Source organism: Orcinus orca, chromosome 15 (genome assembly GCF_937001465.1).
Source record: "Orcinus orca chromosome 15, mOrcOrc1.1, whole genome shotgun sequence".
Lineage (NCBI taxonomy): Eukaryota > Metazoa > Chordata > Mammalia > Artiodactyla > Delphinidae > Orcinus > Orcinus orca.
The window spans coordinates 34,917,462-34,940,234 of record NC_064573.1 but is presented as its reverse complement, the minus strand read 5'-3'; the positions used below and the strand labels follow the sequence as shown (position 1 = coordinate 34,940,234).

The 22,773-nt window shown below is 36.7% G+C and overlaps 1 long non-coding RNA gene across 1 annotated transcript in view; it reads left to right on the top strand.

Annotated features, from left to right (window-relative positions):
- The window catches only part of LOC125961242 (uncharacterized), a 1,149,807-nt gene that overhangs the window by 1,013,562 nt on the left and 113,472 nt on the right, over positions 1–22,773 (top strand). Inside the window, exon 2 of the long non-coding RNA XR_007471672.1 lies at positions 2,539–2,571. This is a non-coding gene — a long non-coding RNA (uncharacterized LOC125961242). The remainder of the gene's footprint in view (positions 1–2,538; positions 2,572–22,773) is intronic.

Here is a 22,773-nt window from a genome sequence, read left to right as displayed (position 1 = left end):
ATCATGTTACTTTTTATGTTTATTTTTAAATGTTTCATTATCACTTTCAAATGAGTAAAGAAGTATTTCTATCTTAAGTGTTCAAATATCATGAAAACTGTTTACTTTTTGGCATTCCCAAAATTGAATCCTAAATGTAAAATGAAATAAAATAAAATAAAACTAAAAAGACATTTTTTGCACTAAAAAAATATCATTGTGATTTCCCAGAGGGTTCCTGAAAAATCACATTTGTTGAAGCTTATAAAGTCAGGTGCCAGAAATAATTAGATTTATTTGATATGCTAATATTAATATTTATGGGAGGAGTTGTCAAATCTAAAGAGATGCCTCTTTTTACCTAGATTAAATTTTCATGGGTATATTGCTGTTAATATAAGGAAACTATACCCTGTGTGGGATGTACCTAGAGATGGTTAATGCCTTAGCTCTCCCAGACATGCTTCTATTTATCAGAGTTCTGGCTCTACTTTGCCTTATGATATTAGGCAACAATGTTTTCTTATTCTTTGTCTCCATGTCTGGTCCCTATGGACTTTGGAACTACTTACTGAATATTCATATTTCATGGCTGTATGTTTATTTGCATAGATTCAATAAGAATTTACCATTTTTTTCCAGGACATAATTTGAGACATTGATTACATGGCCAAGTCTTTGTCTAGAGTGTCGTATTTGAGAATGTTGCTCATTTAATCAGCTCTTTTTTAAAAATAGATCTTTACTGGAGTATAATTTCTTCACAATACTGTGTTAGTTTCTGCTGTACAACATAATGAATCAGCCATATGCATACATATATCACCACATCCCCTATCTCTTGAGCCTCCTTCCCACCCTCCCTATCCCACCACTCTAGCTGATCTTCCTGTGCTATGTGGCTGCTTTGCACAGGCTATTTTACATTTTGTAGTGTATATATGTCGATGCTACTCTCACTTCACCCCAGCTTCCCCCTCCCAGCCCCCATGTCCTCAAGTCCATTCTCTATGTCTACATCTTTATTCCTGCCCTGCCACTTGGTTCATCAGTACCTTTTTTTTTTTTTTTTAGATTCCATATATATGTGTTAGCATATGGTATTTGTTTTTCTCTTTCTGACTTACTTCATTCTCTATGACAGACTCTAGGTCCAACCTCTGCACTACAAATAACTCAATTTCATTTATTTTTAAGGCTGAGTAATATTTCATTGTATATATGTGTCACATCTTCTTTAACCATTCATCTGTCAATGGACACGTAGGTTGCTTCCATGTCCTGGCTATTGTAAATAGTGCTGCAATGAACACTGTGGTACATGACTCTTTTTGAATTATGGTTTACTCAGGGTAGGTGCCCAGTAGTGGGATTGCTGGGTCATATGGTAGTTCTATTTTTAGGTTTGAAGGAACTTCCATACTGTACTCCATAGTGGTTGTATGAATTTACATTCCCACCAACAGTGCAGGAGGGTTCCCTTTTCACCACACCCTTTCCAGCATTTATTGTTTGTAGATTTTTTTTGATAATGGCCATTCAAACTGGTGTAAGTTGATACCTCATTGTAGTTTTGATTTGCATTTCTCTAATAATTAGTGATGTTGAGAATCTTTTCATGTGCCTCTTGGCCATTTATATGTCTTCTTTGGTGAAAGGTCTATTTATGTCTTCTGCCCATTTTTTAATTGGATTGTTTGTTTTTATTTTTTTATATTTAGCTACATGAACTGTTTGTAAATTTTGGAGATTAATCCTTTGCCTGTTGTTTCATTTGCAAAATTTTCTCCCATTCTGAGGGTTGTCTTTTCATCTTGTTTATGGTTTCCTTTGCTCTGAAAAGCTTTTAAGTTTCATTAGGTCCCATTTGTTTACTTTTGTTTCTGTCATTCTAGGTGGTGGGTCAAAAAAGTTCTTGCTGTGGTTTATGTCAAAGAGTGTTTTTCCTATATTTCCCTCTAAGAGTTTTATAGTGTCTGTTCTTACATTTAGGTCTTTAATCCATTTGTGTTTATTTTTGTATACGGTATTAAGGAGTGTCCTAATTTCATTCTTTTACATGTATCTGTCCAGTTTTCCCAACACCACTTATTGAAGAGGCTGTCTTTTCTCCATTGTATGTTCTTTCCTCCTTTGTCATATATTGGGTGAACACATGTGCATGGGTTTATCTCTGGGTTTTCTATCCTGTATCATTGATGAATATTTCTGTTTTTGTGCCAGTATGTGTAGCATACTGTCTTGATTACTGCAGCTTTGTAGTATAGTTTGAAGTCAGGGAGCCTGATTTCTCCAGCTCCATTCTTCTTTCTCATGATTGCTTTGGCTATTTGGGGTCTTTTGTGTTTCCATACAAATTGTAAAAGTTTTTTGTTCTAATTCTAGGAAGAATGCCATTGCTAGTTTGATAGGGATTGCATTGAATCTGTAGATTACTTTGGATAGTATAGTCATTTTCACAAGATTCATTCTTCCAATCCAAGAACATGGTATATTTCTCCATCTGTTTATGTCATCTTTGATTTCTTTCATCAGTGTCTTATAGTTTTCTGCATACAGGTCTTTTGTCTCCCTAAGTAGATTTATTCCTAGGTAATTTATTCTTTTTGTTGCAATGGTAAATGGGATTATTTCCTTAATTTCTCTCTCTGATTTTTCATCATAAATGTATAGGAATGCCAGGGATTTCTGTGACTTAATTTTTTATCCTGCAAATTTACCAAATTCATTGATTAGTTCTAGTAGTTTTCTTGTGGCATCTCTAGGATTTTCTATGTATAGTATCATGTCATCTGCACAGTGACAGTTTTACTTTTTCTTTTCCAACTTGTATTCCTTTTATTTCTTTTTCTTTTCTGATTGCCGTGGATAGGACTTCCAAGACTATGTTGAATAAGAGTGGCAAGAGTAGATAACCTTGTCTTGTTCCTGATCTTAGAGGAAATGCTTTCAGTTTTTCACCATTGAGTATGATGTTTGCTGGGGTTTTTCATATATGGCCTTTATAATGTTGAGGTAGTTTCCCTCTATAGCCATTTTCTGGAGAGTTATTACCATTAATGGGTGTTGAATTTTATCAAAAGATTTTCCTGCATCTATTGAGATGATAATATGATTTTTATTCCTCAATTTGTTTATATGGTGTATCCCATTGATTTATTTGCATTTATTGAGGAATCCTTGCATCCCTGGGGTAAATCCCACTGGATCATGGTGTATGATCCTTTTAATGTGTTGTTGGATTCTGTTTGCTAGTATTTTGTTGAGGATTTTTGCATCTATGTTCATCAGTGATATTGGTCTCTATTTTTGTGTGTGTGTGTGATATATTTTCTTGGTTTCGGTATCAGTGTGATGGTGGCTTCATAGAATGAATACGGGAATGTTTCTCCCTCTGCAATTTTTTTGGAAGAGTTTGAGAAGGATTGGTGTAGGCTCTTCTCTAAACATTTGATAGAATTCACCTGTAAAGCCATCTAGTCCTGGACTTTTGTTTGTTGGAAAATTTTTAATTACAGTTTCAATTTCATTACTTGTTATAGGTCTGTTTATATTTTCTAATTCTTCCTGGTTCAGTCTCAGAAAATTGTATCTTTCCAAGGTTTTGTCCATTTCTTCATGGTTGTCCATTTTATTGACATATAGTTGTTTGTAGTAGTCCCTTATAATCCTTTGTATTTCTGCAGTGTCATTTGTGATTTCTCCTTTTTATTTCTAATTTTATTGACTTGCGTCCTCTCCCTTTTTTTCTTGATGAGTCTGGCTAAGGGTTTATCATTTTTGTATATCTTCTCAAAGGACCAGCTTTTAGTTTTATTGATGTTTTCTATTGTTTTCTTTGTTTCTATTTCATTTATTTTTGCTCTGAATTTTATGATTTCTTTCCTTCTAGTGACTTTGGGTTTTCTTTGTTCTTCTTTCTCTAGTTGCTTTAGATATAGGGTTAGATTATTTATTTGAGATTTTTCTTGTTTCTTGAGGTGAGATTTAATTGCTATAAACATCCCTCTAGAACTGCTTTTGCTGCATCCTGTAGGATTTGGGTCATCGTGTTTTCATTGTCACTTGTTTCTATGTATTTTTTATTTCTTCTCTGATTTACTCATTGATCTCTTGGTTATTTACTGGTGCACTCTTTAACCTCCATGTATTTGTGTTTTTACAGTCTTTTTCCTGTATTTTATTTCCAATCTCATAGAGCTGTGGTCAGAAAAGATGCCTGGTATAATTTCAATTTTCTTAAATTTTCCAAGGCTTGATTTCTGACCTAAGATGTGATCTGTCCTGGAGAATGTTCTGTGTGCACTTGAGAAGAAAGTGTATTTGCCACTTTTGGGTGGAATGTTCTGTAAATATCAATTAAATCTATCTGGTCTATTGTGTCATATAAAGCTTGTGTATCCTTATTTATTTTCTGTTTCTATGATCTGTCCATTGGTGTAGGTGGAGTGTTGAAGTCCCCTACTATTATTGTGTTACTGTAAATTTCCACTTTCATGTTAGTTAATATTTGCCTTATGTATTGAGGTGCTCCTATGTTGGGTGCATAAACATTTATAATTGTTATTTCTTCTTATTGGATTGATCCCTTGATCATTATGTAGTGTCCTTCCTTATCTCTTGTAACATTATTTATTTTAAAGTCTATTTTATCTGATATGACTATTACTACTCCAGCTTTCTTTTGATTTCCATTTCCATGGAATATCTTTTTTCCATTCCTTAGCGTTCAGTGTGTTTGTGTCCCTAGGTCTGAAGTGGTTCTCTTGTAGACAGCATATATATGGGTCTTGTATCCATTCAGCAAGACTGTGTCTTTTGTTTGGGGCACATAATCCACTTACATTCAAGGTTATTATCAATATGTATGTTCCTATTACCATATTCTTAATTGTTTTGGGTTTGTTTTTGTTTGTCTTTTTCTTCTGTTTTGTCTCCCACCTGGAGAAGATTCTTTAACATTTGTTGTAAAGCTGGTTTTGTGGTGCTGAATTCTCTTAGCTTTTGCTTGTTTGAAGGTTTTTGATTTCTCTGTCAAATCTGAATGAGATCCTTTCTGGGTAGAGAAATCTTTGTTGTAGGTTTTTCTCTTTCATCACTTTAATATTATCCTGTCCCTTCCTTCTGGCCTGCAGAGTTTCTGCTGAAAAATCAGCTGATAACCTTAGGGGGATTCCTTTGTATGTCATTTTTTTGATTTTCCCTTGCTGCTTTAAATATTTTTTCTTTGAATTTAATTTTTGTTAGTTTGATTAATATGTGTCTTGGTGTATTTCTCCTAGCTTTTATCCTGTATGGGACTCTCTGTGCTTCCTGGACTTGGGTGACTATTTCCTTTCCCATGTAAGGGAAATTTTCCACTCTTATATCTTCAAATATTTCCTCAGACCGTTTCTTTTTATCTTCTTCTTCTGGGACCCCTATAATTTGAGTATTGGTGTGTTTAGTGTTGTCCCAGAATTCTCTGAGATTGTCTTCAATTATTTTCATTTTTTTTCTTTATTCTGCTCCTCAGAAGTTATTTCCACCATTTTGTTTTCCATCTCCCTTATTTGTTCTGCCTCTGTTATTCTGTTATTAATTCCTTCTAGTGTATTTTTCATTTCAGTTGTGTTGTTCATCTCTGTTTGTTCTTTAGTTCTTCTAGATCTTTGTTAAACATTTCTTGTATTTTCTCAGTCTGTGCCTCCATTCTATTTCCAAGATTCTGCAACATTTTTACTATTATTACTCTGAATTCTTTTTTTTTAAATTTTATTTATTGTTTTATACAGCAAGTTCGTATTAGTTATCCATTTTATACATATTAGTGTATATATGTCAATCCCAACCTCCCAAGCATCATACCATCACTACCCTGCCACTTTGCCCCCTTGGTGCCCATACGTTTGTTCTCTATATCTCTGTCTCAATTTCTGCCCTGCAAACTGGTTCATCTGTACCATTTTTCTAGGTTCCACACATATTCGTTAATATACAATACTTGTTTTTCTTTCTTACTTATGTCACATTGTATGACAGTCTCCAGATCCATCTACGTCTCTACAAATGACCCAATTTCGTTCTTCTTATGGCTGAGTAATATTCCATTGAATATGTGTACCACATCTTCTTTATCCATTCATCTGTCGATGGGCTTATAGGTTGCTTCCATGACCTGGCTAGTGTAATAGTGCTGCAATGAACACTGGGGTGCATGTGACTTTTTGAATTATGGTTTTCTCTGGGTATATGCCCAGTAGTGGAATTGCTGGGTCATATGGTAATTCTATTTTTAGTTTTTTAAGGAATCTCCATACTGTTCTCCATAATGGCTGCATCAATTTGCTTTCCCACCAACAGTGCAAGAGGATACCCATTTCTTCACACCCACTCCAGCATTTGTTGTTTGTAGATTTTCTGATGATGCCCATTCTAACTGGTGTGAGGTGATACCTCATTGTAGTTTTGATTTGGAGTTCTCTAATAATTAGGGATATTGAGCAGCTTCATGTGCTTCTTGGCCATTTGTATGTCTTCATTGGAGAAATGTCTATTTAGGTGTTCTGCCGATTTTTGGATTGGGTTTTTCTTATTTTTAATATTGAGCTACATAAGCTGTTTATATATTTTGGAGATTAATCATTTATCTGTTGATTCATTAGCAAATATTTTCTCCCATCTTAAAAGTTGGCTTTTCATCTTGTTTGTAGTTTCCTTTTCTTTGTAAAAGCTTTTAAGTTTCATTAGATCCCATTTGTTTATTTTTGTTTTTATTTCCTTTACTCTAGGAGGTGGATCAAAAAAATTCTTTCTGTGACTTATGTCAAAGAGTGTTCTTCCTATGTTTTCCTCTACGAGTTTTATAGGGTCTGGTTTTACATTTAGGTCTCTAATCCATTTTGAGTTTATTTTTGTGTATGGTATTAAGGAGTGTTCTAATATCATTCTTTTACATGCAGCTGTCCACTATTTCCAGCACCACTTATTGAACAGACTGTCTTTTCTCCATTGTATATCCTTTCCTCCTTTGTCATAGATTAGTTGACCACAGGTGTGTGTGTTTATCTCTGGGCTTTCTATCCTGTTCCATTGATCTATATTTCTGTTTTTGTGCCAGTACCATATTGTCTTGATTACTGTAGCTTTGTAATATAGTCTGAAGTCAAGGAGTCTGATTCCTCCAGCTCTATTTTCTTTCCCTCAAGACTGCTTTGGATATTTGGTGTCTTTTGTGTCTACATACAAATTTTAAGATTTTTTTGTTCTAGTTTTGTAAAAACTGCCATTGGTAACTTGATAGGGATTGCATTGAAACTCTGCTTTGGGTAGTATAGTTATTTTCAAAATATTGTTTCTTCCAATCCAAGAACATGGTATATCTCTACATCTGTTTGTGTCTTCTTTAATTTCTGTCATCAGTGTCTTATAGTTTTCTGCATACAGGTCTTTGTCTCCCTAGGTAGGTTTATTCCTAGGTATTTTATTCTTTTTGTTGTAATGATAAATGGGATTGTTTCCTTAATTTCTCTTTCAGATTTTTCATCATTAGTGTATAGGAATGCAAGAGATTTCTGTGCACTAATCTTGTATCCTGCAACTTTACCAAATCCATTGATTAGCTCTAGTAGTTTTCTGGTGGCATCTATAGATTTTCTATGTATAGTATCATGTCATCTGCAACCAGTGACAGTTTTACTTCTTCTTTTCCAATTTGTATCCCTTTCATTTCTTTTTCTTCCCTGATTGCCATGGCTAGGACTTCCAAAACTATGTTTAATAATAGTGGAGAGAGTGGACATCCTTTTCTTGGTCCTGATCTTAGAAGAAATGCTTTCAGTTTTTCACCATTGAGAGTGATATTTGCTGTGGGTTTGTTGTATATGACCTTTGTTATGTTGAAGTAGGTTCCCTCTATGTCCCATTTCTGGAGAGCTTTTATCATAAAAAGCTCTTATCAAAAGCTTTTATCAAAAAAAAACACCCATATCATGGGTGTTGAATTTTGTCAAAATCTTTTTCTGTTTCTACTGAGATGTTCATATGTTTTTATTCTTCAATTTGTCAATATGATGTATCACATTGATTGATTTGCATATATTGAAGAATCCTTGCATCCCTGGGATAAATTCCACTGGACCATTGTGTATGATCCTGTTAATGTGTTGTTGGATTCTGTTTGCTAGTATTTTGTTGAGGGTTTTTGCATCTATATTCATTAGTGATATTGGTCTATAATGTTCTTTTTTTGTTTTATCTTTGTCTGGTTTTGGTGTCAGGGTGATGGTGGCATCTTAGAATGAGTTTGGGATTGTTTCTTCCTCTGAAATTTTTTGGAAGAATTTGAGAGGCATGGGTGTTAGCTCTTCTCTAAATGTTTGATAGAATTCGCCTGTGAAGCCATCTGGTCCTGGACTTTTGTTTCTTCAAAGATTTTTAATCACTGTTTCAATTTTATTATTTGTGATTTGTCTGTTCATATTTTCTATGTCTTCCTGGTTCAATCTTGGAAGGTTATACCTTTCTAAGAATTTGTCCATTTCTTCCAGCTTGTCCATTTTATTGGCATAGAGTTGCTTGTCTGTTAGGATGCTTTGTATTTCTGTAATGTCTGTTGTAACTTCTCCCTTTTCATTTCTAAATTTATTGATTTGAGTCTTCTCCCTCTTTTTCTTGATGAGTCTGGATAATGGTTTATCAATTTTGTTTATCTTCTCAAAGAACCAGCTTTTAGTTTTATTGATCTTTGCTATTGTTTTCTTTGTTTCTATTTCATTTATTTCTGCTCTGATCTTTTTGATTTCTTTCTTTCTACTAACTATGCTTTTTGTTTGCTCTTCTTTAGTTACTTTAGGTGTAAAGTTAGACTGTTTATCTTGTGATTTTTCTTGTTTCTTGAGGTAGGCTTGTATTGCTATAAACTTCCCTCTTAGATATGCTTCTGCTGCATCCCATAGGTTTTGAATCATCGTGTTTTTGTTGTAATTTTTCTCTAGGTTTTTTTTTGATTTCTTCAGTGATCTCTTGGTTATTTAGTAATGTATTGTCTAACCTGCATGTGTTTGTGTTTTTTACATCTTTTTCCCTGTAATTGATTTCTAATCTCATAGTGTTGTGGTCAGAAAAGAAGCTTGATATGACTTCAATTTTCTTCAATTTACTGAGGCTCATTTTGTGGCCCAAGATGTGATCTATCCTGGAGATTATTCCATGTACACTTCAGAAGGAAGTGTATTCTGCTGTTTTTGGATGTAATGTCCTATAAATATCAATTAAATCTATCTGGTCTATTGTTTCATTTAAAGCTTATGTTTCCTTATTAATTTTCTTTTTGGATGATCTCTCCTTTGGTGTAACTGAGGTGTTAAAGTCCCCCATTATTATTGTGTTACTGTCAATTTCCTTTTAGAGCTGTTAGCAGTTGCCTTATGTATTGTTCTGCTCCTATTTGGGGTGCATATATATTTATAATTGTTTTATCTTCTTCTTGGATTGATCCCTTGATCATTATGTAGTGTCCTTCCTTGTTCTTGTAACATTCTTTATTTTAAAGTCTATTTTATCTGATATGACCATTGCTACTCCAGCTTTCTTTTGATTTCCATTTGCATGGAATATCTTTTTCCAGTCCCTCCCTTTCAGTCTGTATGTGTCCCTAGGTCTGAAGTGGGTCTCTTGTTGACAACATATATATGGGTCTTGTTTTGTATCCATTCAGCAAGCTTGTGTGTTTTGGTCGGAGCATTTAATCCATTCACGTTTCAGGTAATTATCGATATGTATGTTCCTATGACCATTTTCTTAATCGTTATGGGTTTGTTTTTGTAGGTTCTTTTCTTCCTTTGTGTTTCCCACTTAGAGAATTCCTTTAGCATTTCTTGTAGAACTGGTTTGGTTGTGCTGCATTCTCTTAGCTTTTGCTGGTCTGTAAAACTTTTGATTTCTCTGTTGAATCTGAATGAAATCCTCGCTCGGTTGGGTAAACTTGGTTGTAGTTTCTTGCCTTTCATCACTTTAAATATGTCATGCACTCCCTTCTGGTTTGTAGAGTTTCTGCTGAGAAATCACATGTTAACCTTATGGGAGTTCTTTTGTATGTTATTTGTTGTTTTTCCCTTCTTGTTTTCAAGAATTTTTCTTTATCTTAATTTTTGTCAATTTGATTACTATGTATCTTGGCATGTTTCTCCTTGGGTTTATCTTGCCTGGGACTCTCTGCATTTCCTGGACTTGGGTGGCTAGTTCCTTTCCATGTTAGGGAAATTTTTGACTATAATCTCTTTAAATATTTTCTTGGGTCCTTTCTGTCTCTCTTCTCCTTCTGGGACCACTATAATGTGAATGTTGTTGTGTTTAATGTTTTCCAAGAGGTCTCTTAGGCTGTCATCATTTCTTTTCATTCTTTTTTCTTTATTATTTTCCGTGGCAGTGAATTCCACTATTCTGTCTTCCAGGTCACTTATCTGTTCTTCTGCCTCAGTTATTCTGCTATTGATTCATTCTAGCATATTTTTCATTTCAATTATTATATTGTTCATCTCTGTTTGTTTGTTCTTGAATTCTTCTAGGTGTTTGTTCTTTAATTCTTCTAGGTCTTTGTTAAATATTTCTTGCATTTTATTGATCTTTGCCTTCCTTCTTTTTCCGAGGTCCTGGATGATCTTCACTATCATTATTCTGAATATTTTTTCTGGGAGGTTTCCAATCTCCACTTAATTTAGTTGTTTTTCTAGGGCCTTATCTTGTTTCTTCATCTGGTACATACCCCTCTGCCTTTTCATGTTGTCTATCTTTCTGTGAATGTGCTTTTTGTTCCATAGGCTGCAGGATTGTAGTTCTTCTTGCTTCTGCTGCCTGCCCTCTCTGAATTCTTTTTCAGGTAGATTGCCTTTTTCCTCTTCATTTATTTGGTGTTGTAGGTTTTTAAATTACTCCTTTATTTGTGACATTTTTTCGCCATCTCTTTTTTTTTTTTTTTTTTATGAGTGGTATTGTGTTCCTGTCTTACTGGTTGTTTGGCCTGAGGCTTCCATCAATGGAGTTTGTAGGCTGTTGAGTGGAGCTGGGTCTTGATGCTGAGATGAGGATCTTCAGGAGAACTCACTCCAATGAATATTCACTGGATTCTGAGGTTCTCTGTTTGTCTAGTGGTTTGGGCTTGGAGTTCCCACTGCAGGAGATTTGGCCTGGCCCCCGGCTCATGAACCAAGATCTTGAAAGCCATGAGAGACAGCAAAACAAACAAATAAACAAACAATAATAAATTAAAAAAATAAAATTAGCTAGGAAACTAACAGATATGTTAGAAAGAATATAAAAATGAAAATATAGATGAAACAACAACTGGAAGGAGAAACAGAACCACAGTCATAAAAAAGAGGAGAAAAAAATAAAGGTGAAAAAGGTCTTAGTTGTGGAGGATAGGGCCTAAACAGGGGCAGGGTTTGGGTGGTGAGTGGGGCCTATGATTAGGACGCATGGGCCTGGAAAAGGCCCTGGGTGGTGTAGAGGTTGGGGCTTAGGCTCAATGAAACCAAAGGGGCACAGACCTGTCTCCTGCTTCTGTTCTCAGAAGTCAGGGTACCTGGTCTCATCACTTAGCAGGTTTTCTGGGCTCAAGTGAGCAGGGCAAACATAGTCTGGTCCTCTCCTGCTCCTCCAGTCCTGGACGTCCCCTCCTGCCTGCCTCTACTGCTATCCCTCGGCCTCCCTCTTATGCTTCCAGGACCAAAGTGGCCTGGAGGGACCGTTGGAGGGCATAGGAAACTGCCTGAGATCTGGGCTGACTTCCCTGGGCTGATTGGGTAGGAGAAACGCTTGGAATCCTCCACCCTAATCTGAGCTCCCGAGGGTGCCTCCAGACATGGGAAAACCCCCCCGTCTCAGCCACGCCTCAGAGGTGCCAGTCCTGTCTGGCATCCACTCCTCCCCCACACTCAGTCTCCCCAAATTCTACCTGTTTACTTTGGTGTTCCTTCCATCTCCTTGGGCATCGAGGTCCCCCACCACCATCTGGCAGGCAACTTAGTTGTGGGGACATGCAAACTCTGCATCTTCCCACACAGCCATCTTGACTTCACCCTTATTTAATCAGCTCTGACCAGCCACTTCTAAGTAATTAAGTTTAACTTTATGGAGTCAATGTTTACGGATCTCTCTTGGGAAAAGTGGCTTGGTACCTGGTTTTTAGAGTTCTCATCCTTAAAAGTGAGTATGGAAGGTTACTTTCAGGCAGGTCCAGGAAGCCTAGAATATTATGGTACATGGCAAAGTGATGCATTTACTCAATTCATAGGTACTGTAAGTGAAATCTGGTAGAGGGTTTCTTGGCTTGGCTTTCTAGCCATAAAAGTGTTTTAAAAATCAAGTCTGACTCACTGACATAGAAAACAAACTTATGGTTACCAAAGAGGAAAATGGGGGGAAGGATAATTTAGGAGTTTGGGATTAACAGGTGCACACTACTATATATAAAATAGATAGACAACAAGACTTATTGCATAGCACAGGGAATTATATTCAATATCTTGTAATATCCTGTAATGGAAAAGAAGCTGAGAAAAGAATACATATATATACATGTATTTATATAATACATACATATATGTATATATATATATATACACACATACAAAACTGAATCACTTTACTGTACACCTGAAACAACTAACACAACATTGTAAATCAACTGTACTTCAATAAAAACTAAAAATAAATCCAGTCTGAGATCCTTCACAAAAATTTCTAAAAAAGCAAATGTAAAAATGTCCATGTGGTATAGTAACATTTTCGATGTACCTATGTCAATAGTCAATAATCAGGCCAAATCTAATGAGATCAGTCTTATTTCATAATCAAGAGAATTATTTGAGATTTTTTTATCAAAAGATAAGAGACTGTAGAAAAAAGATTATACTATAATGGAAAAATATACATTGCCTATATCACACTGTTCTGAATGGTCTGATTCTAGCCCTGTTCATTATATTATTGGGTCCCAGGACATGCTGCCCCAAAATATGTCTCAATGGCATATTGATTATTTTGAATTAAAGGTACTTAAGAAATGGCTGATGCAAGAAGAACACTTAGACCCTCCCCACATCTCCCTGAAAACAGGAAACAATTCTCCCACGTGAAAGGTACACTCCCTGTACTGGGAGGTAGAAAGACATCCTTATCATAGGGAATTCTGGAATGAAAAACCTGTATAAAGAAATCATGTTACTTCTTTACTAATTTACTGCCCAAGCCCAAACTTTCCTTAAATTTCTTATTAATTAAGCACCCAAACCTAAGTTCCTTTGTCCTGTCAATTCCTCTCAAATGTATTGCTTCTTTGTCAAAAAAGCATAAAAACTGCCTTCTCTGGCCACGCCTTAGGGTACTTCTATGAATCATTCCTGCTAAGCATTGGCTAGATAATACTTGCTTAATATCTGTTCTGCAAGATGCTCTACTGGGTGCCAGGAAGATGGAAATAAAAATGAATTTCAAGGAGTTTACAGTCAAACTATGTAAAAGGACATACACCTTGGAATATTATTAGATATCAAATGAAAATAGGTGACATCACTGGATGTTTAATGTTTACTATGAGCCCAGTGCTATTTGGTGTGAGTTATAAGTATTACAATTTTCACCACAACTTTAAAAGGCAGGTATATTATTGTTCCATTTTACAGATGGAGAAACTGAGGCATAGTGTCTGTCTGTAACCTGTCTAAAGTAACATAGCTAGTGAACAGGCTTGCTAGGGTGTGAATCCAGGAGGTCTGATTGAGAAGCATATGTTTTTAGCCACTTTACACATGGGAGAGACCATGTCTGCCTGCTTAGGAGCCAGGAGTATTATGTCCCAATGAACTGGGTCTCCCTAAATGACTTCAAAAAGGTAGAATTTATACTGGAATTTTAAGGATGGATAAAATATGTAGGAATACACAGTAGGAGGGACAAGGACATTGAGCAACTTGAGGGACAAATTGTTGGGATACAGGAGTTCATTATTTTGAAATCTGACCATCCATCCTCTGCTATCCTCATTCTTCATCTCCATCTCACTTCATTTCTGAGTTTACGTCTACTCACAGCTGCAGAATGAAGCTCTGCGTCATGAGGGATGATTTAAGCCTCTGTAGGCTGGGTATGAGAGATGAGTATGAGAGCTTATACCCTCTTCCTGCCATCCTGGGGGAAGGGATTGAGTCCAGAGGAACTATGATATGAAAAACCATGGAATCTACAGCTTTCATTTCTACCTTATACAATTTCAGTAATACATGAGTTACCTAAAACTGTTAATTTCATATTTTTAAAATGCAAAATAAGAAAAGGTCTCACAAAGAATTATGCTTATATACTTTATAAACTCCAGAAGCAGAGAGAGGTGAGGTGACTCATGTGCTAGACTGTGTTTCTATGTTAAAAGCTAACCTCCCGGGCTTCCCTGGTGGCGCAGTCATTGAGGGTCCACCTGCCGATGCAGGGGACGCAGGTTCGTGACCCAGTCCGGGAGGATCCCACATGCTGCAGAGCGGCTGGGCCCGTGGGCCATGGTTGCTGGGCCTGCGCGTCTGGAGTCTGTGCTCCACAATGAGAGGGGCCACAGTGGTGGGAGACCCGTGTACCACACACACACAAAAAAAATCTAACCTTCCTTACTTCAACCTCTTTATGGAGAGTGTGGCCTAATCGCCCAGTAAGAATTCTAGAATCCACTTCATTTCCAATACACCTGGTGAAAAATAATCACAGAACCACAAAATTTTAGACCAGGAAGAAATGACAAGAATGATGTTATTTATTATATTAATGAGGAAAATGACTTCTCCAAATCACAGCTCTGGCTGGTGACAGGCGCATGATTGGAAAAATTTCCTCTGAAAATATATTTCTTAATGTATGTAAAGCTTATATGTCACCTAATCATGCATGCCTTGCATGGTGACCCTGATGTCCACTTCAAATTGACATTATTTTTGATAACACAGTTTTCAGTAATCCTGTAAACTTCTAGAAAGACTCTACCCATCTGTTTTCATACCCCATAGCATCTAGCTGAGTGTCTTGCACCATCACTGCATTTGAAGAACAGACTGTGATGGGAAGCAGGAGGTGGGGGTTTAGTGGGGAGAGGAAGAGAAACCCGAATTACTTGCTTTTGGATAAAGATGTGAGAATCAGCAGATTCTTAATCTTGTGGCGTTCAATGGCTACTCCAAACCTAAAGATTTCTGTGTGGAGGAGATAGAATTTTAAAATTTACTTTAATCCTGACATCAAAAGGAAATCTGTGGAATGAAGCGTCCTTATTAAATGAAACTCACAATAAAAATAAATAAATAAAAGTTGGCATGAATACCCTTGCTAACAGAAGCTGCTGAATCTCCCACACCTCTTAGAGAGATTAATCCCTTCCTACAGGCCAAAATCTAATTATAAACCATTCTAATTAGTTAGGAAATAGAACGGCTGTTCCTTATTGAGGAAAAAGTCTAGGAAGAGATGCTACTACTGCATGAGAACATCAGAACAAGGCAAGGAATTTAGGTGTTAATGCAAATCCGTTGTCCTGTACCATAAAGCTTATTTGCTTGCATCAGTTGGCTATTGCCTATATATTTTTATGGGGCATCTGCAGTTTACTTTGCTGTTTTAAGTTCACTATAGTTGCAGTTTCATTGTAGCAAGCCTTTAAACCTAAAATAAGCATTATGTAAAATATTATTTTGACATGTTATTTTGTCTTTACATTAAATGGATCTTCAGGACTTTCAAGTGCTCTAGGGCAAAAAGAAGAAAATCTTCTAGGGAAAAGCCTTAATATTCCAGATATAATGAGTTTGTTTTACATTATCTTGCTTATTTTTTCCTCTGGACGATTTTGACTTGGACTCCTTTCATATCCCAGTTAGCAAAGGAATTGACCAGAACTAAGAACAGCCCTAGAGCAATAGCTAAAATTCTGCTGTGCTTGTCAGATACTGTCTGACCACTGATTACTGCCCAATGGGAATTTGTTTCCTTTATAAACTTTTTGGTGCGTTCTCATCACTGTTCAAACAGCCTTTCTCTCTCTCATGAGAAACTTCTGGATGGTATTGAGGAAAGTGTGAGCTTCTTAATTTTCTTTTTATTATTTTAAATCTTGGGTTTGTATGCTATTTTAAAGAGTGAGATGAAAAATAGGCCTCTTCATAATACAGAAATCAGGAAAACATCGCAATAATTGATGATACTAATATGATCTACCTGGAAACTTGCCTCAGGAAAATCAGCATGAATCAGGCTGTAGAAGTACAAAAGGAATCTGTACTTTTCCTTACCTTTCACCTATGGAAAATATGCAAATTCATTAATTCTGTGCTATGGGGAAAGCTTGGGATTAAGTAGATTGTATTAGTCAGAGTCTTATTAGGAAACAGAATTTACAGGCAATGAAGGGAAATTTTATAGAGGTATAGGCAGGTTTAGGGGAACAGAAAGAAGCTAGGAAGGCTCCACTTAGAGAACTGCAACAATCTCTTGCAACAATTGCACACGGAGACTGGCAGCCCTTCCTTAGGGCCAAAGGACTTCAGGGAGGCAATAGTGCTAGTGGTGCCCATTAGGAGCTGGAAATATGGAAGAAGGGATACAGTATAGGAGCACATGGTGGGGCAGAAGGGTATAGAGAAGTGTGTGTGTGTGTGTGTGTGTGTGTGTGTGTGTGTGTGTGTGTTGAGAGGTGGGGGTGAGTGCAAATGGAGAAAAACCAACACACAAGAAATGGGTCCATGTCTAGCAGGAATTCCCTAGATAGATTACCTTTTGTCTATATAAAAAGGAAACTCAGAAATTATGAATTTCTATTTTATGCTTTAAATATTTCAAACTTTTTAAAAAAATATTTGCATCCTGGCCTTGATGATTCTCCGGTTTCTGCCGTTGCAAGCTTAGTGTCTGAAAGGGGGTGTCTCTTTAAATTTTGCAACATACATGCCTCACTCTCTTTATCTTCATTTATGTCCTGTGGGATGAAATAGTTTATAGGTAAGTTCAGGCGGGAGTAGATCTAATAGTGAGATTACAGGTGCAAACTCAGGATCCCAGTCACATAAGCCTGGGATGTGGAACTCTATTCAAAAATGCAAACATAAGGATCTAAACAGAAATAATTACTTTAACTGCCCCAGTATTCCTGATGCTGATATTGTAGTCATGTGAACTTCCTATATCCTTCTCCCTGGCACTAAACATTTCAGGCACTTGCATGGCTTGGCCTTGAAACTCTTCTTTTTCTGCTTAATCTTCTCCGAACATTCTGCATCCCAGTTTCCATCCTGAGACTCCTAGTCCTCTTTAGAGGGTCAGCTTGAAAGTTCATCTGCATCTGTGATTCCTTTCTCAAAGAGAATCCTTAGCTGAAACAGAAATTCCTTTAAGACTCGGAAGATGCTATAATGAGTACCTATTATGCTAGATATAAAGTCAAATAACAAATAATCTGAATTGTGGCCTTGAATGCTGGTCATAATTTATGTTGTAACTTTATAGTTCTTCTCCTTCTGAAGACATAGTAGGACTGCACTTCCTTGCCCCTTTGAAATTGTGTATAGACATATTACTTTCTCTGGCCAATGAAATATGATGGTAGGATATATGTGGCGTATTGAAGTGGAAGACTTTAGAACTAGTACATGGTTCCCCACATTTCCTTTGCGCTTCCAAAGTGTTCCAGATGTTGTTGGAGCTCCATAGACCTGCCTGGGTTTTTTTTGTTTTTTTTGCCTGAGTGGCATGCAGGATCTTAGTTCCCTAACCAGGGATGGAACCTGTGCCCCCTGCAGTGGAAGCACAGAGTCCTAACCACTGGACCACCAGGGAAGTCCTTGATATGCCTTTTTGAATGAGTAGAATGTGGAGTGAAGCCTCCCATTGACCCGAGATGGACATTTAGGCAAGTGAGACAGAACATTTTGTTTTAAGCCACTGAAATTACCCAATTATGATTAATACAGAAATTTTAAGAAATACCACTGTTATGGTCTTAATGTTTGGATCCCTACAAAAGCCATATGTTAAAATTTTAACCCCAATGTGATGGCTTTAGGAGATGGGGCCTTTGGGAGTTAATGAGGTCATGAGGGTGAAACCTTCATGAATGGATTTATTTCCCTTATAAGAATAGATATGAGAGCTTGCTTCCGCTCTTTCTGTTGTCAGCCATCTACAAACCAGGAAGCTGGTTCTCACCACAACTCAACCATGCTGGCACCATGATCACAGACTCATAGTCTCCATAGATGTAAGAAATACATGTGTTGTAATAACCACCCAGTCTATGGTAATTTGTCCTAGCAACCCAAACTGACTAAGACTGCCAATATTGACTTTGATGGCATACTTTAAACCCCACTGGCTGAAAACAAAGAAAGAAACAAACAAAAAACCTTTATCAAACAACGTCACCTAAAAGAGTGAACAAAAACAGCATAGTGGACCCTTAATAGGGACATCCTTCAAAGGTTGTTAGTAAAAATCAAATACTTCAGCATGAACAAAGACATGGCTGTGCTTTAGTGTATATGTGGTGAAAGAGGGGAGTGGAGGCCATGAAGGCATCTATTTGCCTGTAAGAGAAATTTTGAGATGGAGAACTGTTCTGGCAATATAAATGCATAAATAAAGCTCTTCCATAATATCAAGTGAGCAGAGTTCATAAAATCCTAGCATCAAAGGATAGAGGAAGATCTTCAAAGGTCACTTGGTTCATTCACCTCCTTTCAAGTAGGAGCACATCAAAACCATCCCAGAGAAATGAGAAGCTACTCTATTTTTAAAGCTTTCTCTAGAAAAAGATTTTCTCTGACAGAACTGTTTTTCAGTTAGTGTTAAAATCTCTACTCTGAATGATATGCCTCACTCACAATCAGGACACTTAATATAACACTCAACATCTGTATTAGTTTCCCAGGGCAGCCATAACAAATTACCCCAAACTGGATAGCTTTAAACATAGAAATTTATTTTCTCACAGTTCTGGAGGCTAGAAGTCTGAAATCAAGATGTCAGCAGGGCCATGCCCCCTCTGAAGGCTCTAGCAAAAATTCTTTCTTGCCTTTTCCTCGCTTCTGGTGGCTCTCAGGTCCTTGGCTTTCTTGTCGCGTAGCTGTATCACTCCAGTTTCTGCCTCCATATTCACATGGCTTTCTTCCTTGTGTGTATCTGTGTGTCTTCATCTCTCTTTATATAACACAAGTCATTGGATTTCGGGCCCATCCTAAGACAGTATGAGCTCATCCTAACTTAACTCATTACAACTGCAAAGACTCGATTTACAAATAAGGTTATATTCTGAGGTTCTGAGTAGATACAGATTTTTTGAGGGTACTATTCAACACACCACAGCATCCTCTGTGCTACTTGTTCAGAGTCTGAGCACATCAGTGATTTTTTTTTAATTGCACCCATAACTGATCTTTCTTGCACTCAATGTGAATTTTATAGTGTTGTTAATGGAGATGATTTTCATTTAATTATTTTTCTTGATGGTTTAAATTAATGCAAAATCATTTTCAAATGTCAGCATGAACATGGCCATTGCAGTGATGTTTGGTAGGAGGAGAGAAATAAGCCTAAGACCCAGAAATTGAACTTGAGAAAGTAATAATATAGTCCCATTAGTTGATTAAATGGATGAAATGAGCACACTTGATACACACAATAAATCAAGATGTATCAATATTATGACATAATGCATAGTGTGGGGTTCTTTTGGCCAAAAGTGATGCAAAAGTTGTGGAGAGAGGAAAAGTGGGAAATGCTGAAGTAATTAGGAAGATTTTAGGTAGGAAGGGGGAGACATAAGAGTAGATAGGATTTTATGAAAGGACACATATTATATTCCGTTGAGGGAACTACATGATAATGCAGTAGAATTGGCAAAGGCGTAGCAGTCAATGGAATTGATGGGCCATAGAGGCCTGGCCATAGAACATTTGTGATGACAATAGCTGGGCTTTGGTTTATAAAGATAAATCAGGGCCTGCATGTGGAAGACTTTCAATGTCAAGTTAACTTCAAGCATTATCCTATAGGTAATGAAGAGGCCCTGGAAGTATTTGAACCCTTAAAAGGACATGATATAGATGATGGAGGAGACAATGAACTTGGTGATAAGACTAAAGTTTATGTTTTATGTATGGGAAACTAAAGATTGTTGCAATGGTCCAGGAGAGTTATAGGGGCTTCTTTCTTATTGAATAATGGGAAACAATAACATGGAGGTTAGCACATGGAAATTATTTGATCCAGAGAAGATATGCCACTGAGGGATTTGTGTTGTTTTCTAGTTATGGTCTATGAGAAAACTCACTTTTCTTTCCCAGGTATTCCTTCATTCCTCAAGACAGAACATCAGTATCACTGCCAATGTGTGAAATCTGCTGCTTAGGCTGCTCTCCACTAAACCTGAGTTTCATTTAAGAAAATAAAGAAAAGTACATTCTCAGCCTTCTTTGTTGGAAAAAAAATTTCCTTATTCAGCAAAAGATAATGTAAGGTTGCCCTGTTAACTCAGCCTTGCAGAAAATATTTCTATCAGTTGGCATGAGCTTTGTTCCTTTCACCTCAGGCAGGTGGTAAAGGCATTTTGCAAAGGAGGATTCCAAATTAGGTTAAGCACCAAAATAGGGAAATGGCCTTTTTCACCCTGGTGGGGAGAGATTGGACTGCTGAAGTATATCCAAATTCACCTCTTAAAGCTGCCATGTTTCAGTGCAGCTCTTTGGAGAATAAAAATGGAGAGAAAGGTTGACTTTGATGCCTTTCAAACATTCTTTTCATTGGCCATGCCCTAAAGTTCTGGGACCTGGACACCTCTTTAAATGATCACCTGCCTTATTCCAGCCAGACTTTGCTTTCTCTTGGCTGTCTAATGCCACTTCCTTCTAACAGTAATGGATGCTTTTCATCCCAGGGGCATGTGCGCATGAACAAAGTCTTCTTGGAGGTAGAAACTTTCATAAGACACAAAAAGGTAACATTTAAGTGGTGAAATACCAGATCCCAGAGTGTGTATGTGATAGTATTAGCTATTTTCTTAACTTCATAATACATAATTTGATGAATTTACTTTGGATACTTCATTATCCAAAGTAAGTAGACTTATTCAAATTGTGTCATGTGACTGTAGTTCATTTTCACAAATGTATACTATTCCACTGTGTTATTATACTACAAATTGTATTCTCTTGTTGATGAGAATTTGTGTGTGTGTGTGTGTGTGTGTGTGTGTGTGTGTGTGTGTGTTTCCCTGGGTTTTTGCTTTTATAAATGGTGCTGCTATTAACATTCTGTTGTATATGTTCTGATGCATATGTGCAAGCATTTTCTCCTGGGTTATGTATGAAAGAGTCAGATTGCTGAGGTTATATTTTACATAATTGCTCAATTTTACATGATAATATCAATCCATTTTTCAAAGCGGTTGTAGTAGTTCTTACTCCCACCAGCACTGTTTAAAAGATCCTATTGATCTTTCAACATTTGGTAATACAGACATTAATTTTTGCCAGTCAACTGGCACTATATATCACCCTGCTTTGTGTTTTATTTGCATTACTCTTATTACCAAGGCATCTGAGTACCTCTTTCATGTATTTAATGATCGTATGTGTTTCCTCGCTGTACCTATATTTCAGTGAGTATGCCAAATTATCTTTAGGTCTAGTGCTCCTTCTTAGTGTATTGTCTGGGTTACAAAAGGCTGGAAACTCATTTTCATTTCTTTTGATTTTCCCAAACAGTGTCCACAGAAGTCTTGCCAGCAGTAGTTTACGCTATAAGATGAATGGCTTCTGTGACTTCCTGTGTCTCCCAATCAGAAAGCCTATAGGAAGAGCTAAAGTTTGTTCGATGCTCTGCTGGGCACAGCATGCCGTGTTACCTAATTCCTGTATTTTAGGGACTTGAAATCTTGAACAGACAGTCACATTAATTTAAACCCTCACCATTTCACTTACTACTTGTCAGTATATTTTTTTCTTCCAGGTTTTGTTTTATTCTGCCCAAAGTGGAAATGTTGTAATTTTCATTTATAACCCTCAAAAACCTGAGACAATTATTAACACTTATTTTTAAATATATTAATAATACTTTTTATTTTTAATAATAAACAAAATGTGGAAAAGATTACTCTGACATACTAAAAGTGGTCATCTCCAGGCAAACGTTTCAACTGCTCATTTGACTTCTCAGATACAGCCTCTGTCTGACCACTTTCTGTATCACAGAGACTGAAGATGTATACCACATTCAAGATTCCTGAATTATACTTCAATTTGAGGCTTTGCAGAATCTAACTTCAAAGCTATTCAAAAGAAGAACTTTGTGGGTTACCCAACTTCAAAGTGTACTTGAGATTATTTAACATCATTAAACAGAGCAATCTAAGAGACATAGACACAGGCTAAAGTCAAAGCAATTTTAAAGACATCACACAGGATTGTCTTTGCTATTACTTTTCCTCTCAGATTACTAAGGCCTAGAACATGCTACAGGGTGTGTGTGTGTGAGGGGGGGCTAGGGGTTTAATGCACAGTTTGCCCTTATCATTTCCTTAGCTTTCTTTGCTCTTTCTTAAATGTTCCTTGATATATCTACCTCCAGTTCATTGACTAAGCATATGAATTTCTTTTCAAACAAATACAAGAGCCTATTTCCAGAAGTCATACTATGAGACACAGCTGTCACAACATCTGACAGATATTCATAGTCAAGGATACGACCTAGCAGATCTGAATGCACTCTCTCATTTTTCTCATATTTTAA